This window comes from Magnolia sinica, chromosome 19 (assembly GCF_029962835.1).
Source record: "Magnolia sinica isolate HGM2019 chromosome 19, MsV1, whole genome shotgun sequence".
NCBI lineage: Eukaryota > Viridiplantae > Streptophyta > Magnoliopsida > Magnoliales > Magnoliaceae > Magnolia > Magnolia sinica.
Genome location: NC_080591.1, coordinates 61,296,436 through 61,301,771, shown reverse-complemented (window position 1 = coordinate 61,301,771; position 5,336 = coordinate 61,296,436).

Sequence of the window (5,336 nt, the reverse complement as noted above, 5' to 3'; positions counted from 1 at the left end):
AACGCCCGGCCTATCTCGGTACTGCTCCTTCCAAACCCTTATAATACAATCTAATCCCATCCAGTCTGCCCAGCCAAACAGGCCCTAAAAATCTGATGGATGAGACAAGCTAAACTCTTTTTAGTAGCTGAGAAGTACATAATAAAGAAAAGGACGGTCCAAATTCAACTAAAAAGACCAAAATGATATGTTTAAGATATTTGAACCTCAGAGATTTTCCAGACATCCTCTATCCACTGTTTTTGTTGTATTAACAGTCTGAATTTCTAAACCATGGGCCCCACTTCCACAACCCGAATAGAGCGCACATGTATTGACAACGGACCGTGCTAGATTAGGTCAGGTGGGTGTTAGTCGTGCAACGTTGCACAGGTAGTGGTGACTCAATCTCTAGCTCTGATTTACAACTGTCCTGTTAAAAAAAAAAAAGAAAAGAAGATGACGTACAACCATCCAGACCATCCAGACTCTGGACCCATCGTGATATATCCAAAATTAATCCTAACCATCCATTTACTACTATCAAAATGGATGAATAAAAGTAAAATAGTGAGTGGTTTGAATTAGGAAAAATCAAATCAATAATTAATTATTACAGCAAAACAGAACGCACATTGAGCGATGACCCTGCCACCGTAGACCTCCACGGTTATTGGACTTGGGGAATTATACCGGGCTACATGCTGGTACGGAGCCCTCGCAATATATGTTTTACGTACGTACTCAACTGAGACCCTCTCGGCAAAGTGAATTCCTTCACATTCGGCCACCACGGAGATGTCCCTGGTAGGAAGGTTACCTAATAAAATTCTACCACGCCGGGTCGCCATGGACATCAAGAGGTGTACATGAGTCAATTTGAGTTGAGCTTGGCATAACTTGACTCCTCTCGGCCCTTAGCTGACCTCAACTTGAATTCGGCTCGACTCAGTCCTCGATCTTGATTGGCCAGCTTGGCTTGGTTTGGTCAGTAGCTTGGGCCAGATCGAGTCAAGATCGAGCCGAGTTCGCCTGTACAACATTTTTACAAACATGTAGATTGTACTTTTAAATTCTCACTGTATGTAAAATACCAGCAGATATTTTACAGGTATTTCATTAAACACCTTGTAGGCAACATTAAAATCAAGAAAAAAGTGTATTTGTTTGAGGAAACATACCTTCCCTGCCACCAGCCAACACTTTCTCGAGCCATTTCATCAAACACTTGGTGAGCAACATCAATATCAGAGTAACCGAGCACCGAATTGGTTCAATCGGAGTTTAATTCAAGTCGGGTTCGATCTGAGTCAAGTCGAGCTCAGGCAAGCTCGAACTCGGTTTAAAATTTTTTCGAGCTCAAAAAATCAACTCGACTCGGCTTGAACTCAATTTCAAACCAGGTCGAATCAAGCTTTTTCAAGTCGAGTCGAGTCGAGCGAGCTAACAAAGCTAACCCGGTTCATGTACAGCCCTATGGACATCCTTGGTGGATGTGGATTGCACAGTGACCCAACACCATATAGTTAGGTGGTGTTAGGACTCCATGGGGCTTAGATGTATGTATTTTATCCATGTTGTTTATCGGTTTTTCAGCTCATTTTAAGGCATGAGCTTAGAATTGAGGATATGCCTTAGTTGCAACCAAGAAACCAGTGAGATTATAGAGCCTACCAAGATCCATGCATTATATATCCCCATTTTCATGATCCTAAAAATGAAGTAGATACAAGTCCAGCGGTCCACACTACGTGAAAAAGTGGTCATTTTACGCCCGCCATTAAAAACTTCCCAAGGGTCCACCATAATGTTTATTTGTCTTCCAACATGTTGATAAGGTCACACAGACCTAGATGAATGGAAACACAAATATCATTTTCATCACAGACTTTTGTGGCTCACAAATGCTTTTAAAGGTTAATTACCACTGTTTCCTATGGTGTGTTCCACTTGAAATTTGTATTTCTTTTATTTTTAAGACCATGCTAATTAAAAAAAATAAGCCGATAAAATGAATGAACAATGTGGATATACAATGCATAAATCAAGGTGGGCCCCACGGTCAAGGTCCCACCTACTTTCCTAGTTCAGGGTCACAACTAAGTAGCGTCCTAAAATTGAAGCATATTCAAAACTAAAGTGGATTACACCATAGGAAACAGTGGAGATTGAATGCCAGCTCTTGAAAACTTCCTAGACTTACATCAAACTGATAAACATCATTGTGGGCATATAAAGGTTACATCGGCAACACTATTATTCCTTATGTTTCATATGGTGTGGTCCACTTGAGCTCTTTAGATATGCTTCGATTTTGGGCTCATTACCTAAAATGAGTTGGAAAAATGGATGGATGGTGTGGATAAAACACATACATCACAATAAGCCTCGTGGAATCCTGGCAAGATGTAGTTAATATGCATCCATCCGGGAAGCAAGTTCACCACACAACCGGCATCCCTTAAAAGAAGTGCATATTACGCTCGAAAAATCACCATCATTATTTAAATGATGCAAAACTTACACTATTCTATCAAAAGTCACCCACAAAAAAGCTTTGTTTGTTGAAATTACTTAAGTGTCCTATCCGTAATAGAAGCTGAAGATGATAAGATAGAGGCCGAATAATGAGTACATGGTAGAGCTTTCTCTCTACATAGCACGTGGGCTGTCTAACTATTTGGCTTTGTTATGAATGGCCGAGGTATTGAAAATCATACCTATAAAAAAAAAGCTTTAGTCATTATTTATCTCTCTCAACATTTAATGTTGGCTATCAAGTGCTTTCTTTTGGGTAGTTGATTTCAAGGCCACTATTTAAATCATATCATGTAGGTCCCAATAGATGGACAACTGAGATTGAAAGATATCCAATGTCTCAATAATGTAAATATGTGGATCTACCATTAAGGTTCATTTTGGAGCTTTTATTGGAATGCATATGAATTCAAATCATAAATCAAGGTGATTATGAATCTTCAAGTGTGTTTGGCCGCTTGTAATATGGAGGAGACCTTGGAATTCAAACATAGAATGATTGAAGCTCTATAGTATGTTTATAAGAATTTGGATTTTATTACTAAATTAGTTTTAATATCTAAATTAATGCACGTATGTGATATTCGATGAAATGATTGTATTAAGCTTATTGAAATATGTACTTTGAAATGATTGATTTTGCGCCTTGAGTGACCATAACATATAGTCTATTTATACCTTGGCAATTATAGTCGAATCGAACGGTCCAAAAGGTATGACAGTCATATCATATGTGATGTACATCAACTTTAAAAGGAAAACCTAAATATATGAAGCAGAGTCTCATCAAAGCAAGTCTCTTTATAAGCATTACTTATTGAAGTTTCATAAAAAACGCATTTTAAGATGTAAGAATCTTACGTAAAGCTACTACGTTTATATAAGGAACACTCGACGAAGGGGTCAGGGCACCAACTGAGCCATCACACACGACCTCTCACAGCCCAACGTCATCATATCTTAGTTTTAACCTTAGTTTCTCCATTTTTGTCCAACCTCACTACAGAACGTCTGAAGTTTAGTGTAACTTAGATCGTTGTTGTCTAATGATGTGGCTGTAGCATGCTTAGGAGTAGTGTAAATATCCATGACTTACCTTGTTGGATTCCAATCAACTAAGTTTATATTTGGAAGATCACACCAATCACATTTTGCTAACCATTCGCTTTGATTGTTTGTCCATATAAGAGATTACATGTATTTATCTTTTATTTATTCTTCATTTATATTTATGTTCTCATTGATTATACTAAACTTTATCATAAATTAATAAAATAAACAATTAACTTTAATTTTTAATTTTTTAATTTATCATTGTATTATTGAGAAATCTAATGCTCGCAATCAATGTTGGAAGAAAAGTCTTTAACTAAAAGTAAAACAATCTCATTTTGAAGGATTAACTATTTCTTTCTAAATTGTCTAATTGTTATAATATTGGTAGTTGAGCAATTAGATGAACCGTCATAGCTTTAATTCTATCGATGATTTCATGCCTAGGGTTGCAAGCATTTAATTGAATTTGAGTTAAGTAGGGCTCTGACATGCCCAACACTAACTTAATTGCACACATTTAACCAAATACAAACTATTTGTTAACACATGTAATCTTGTATCTATTGAACTGCAACATAATCATAAATGAATAACTCACCAACAATTTTTCACCATGCATGGATAATGTTTAGATAAACTTGGTCATACCTCATTTTGATGTATGTGACTCATCTATTTTGTCCATCCATTTTACCAACTCATTTTAGGTGTGAGCCGAAAATTGAAGCAAAGTTGATAAATAAACATCACCCTATCACTTTAAGCCCATTAAAGGTATAACTGTGGACACCATTATCCCACTGCTGTGTAGCGTGGTTTACTTGCGCTTTGGATATGCTTTAATTTTGGACTATGCTCTGAGCTGATCTTATAAATCAGATGGGCCTCCAAAAGTTTACTGAGGACGCTCCTCAGTACGCAATCCCAGTCCTTCGATCTCTCTGCGCGGACTTGGAAAGGGTTTCAGGTCAAGGGCCAAACGGATATCCTCATATGAAGTAGGAGGGCGACGATAAAGTCCAGCTGGCACTGTCGGCGTATTACGAAGCAAGGCCTGATGCCCATGAGTCCAAGCTCCATTAAAAAAACCTGTTTTTCGCGGAATCTAAAAGACCCAAGCTTTACGGTTTCCCCATGTTGTATATATAAAATCCACTCCGTCCATCAGATAAAAAACATTATTTGAACCGTAAATATCTAATATGAGGTCGATTAAAATCTTATATAGGTCAAATCAATAGAAAAAAAATTAAATTGCTTCTAAAAAACCGTTAAGTTCTTATGGTGTGGCCCAGCTGAGTTTTCCACCATGGTTTATTTTGTATATTAGATTATTCCTACTGATTTAAACCAGATTAAAAAGTTTGATGAAACATAAACCCCATGGTGGCCCGTACAAAAACCCATGGTTGGAATCCCATCTCCATTGTTCCACTTATTGTGTCATAAATAAGTCACAGATCTACCTGATTTTTCCTTCATGGATCGAAAATATGAAATAGAACCTGATTAACGGATCGGATTTTAAATATAAGAGATGGTAGGCCACATAGAGCTGGATTTTTACGTACGGCGTATAAAGAAGATGTTGCAGAGAAATCCAGTCCCATTAAAATCTGCTCTTTCAAAGGGAGTGGGGAGAGAGCAGCAAACGAACCTCTGACGTCCCATCACACTCTCTCTATATCTGACCCAACCATGGTTAGCTTCAAACCCTCACCACTGATTAGCATAGGCATATATAAATCTCTTACCATCTTCCA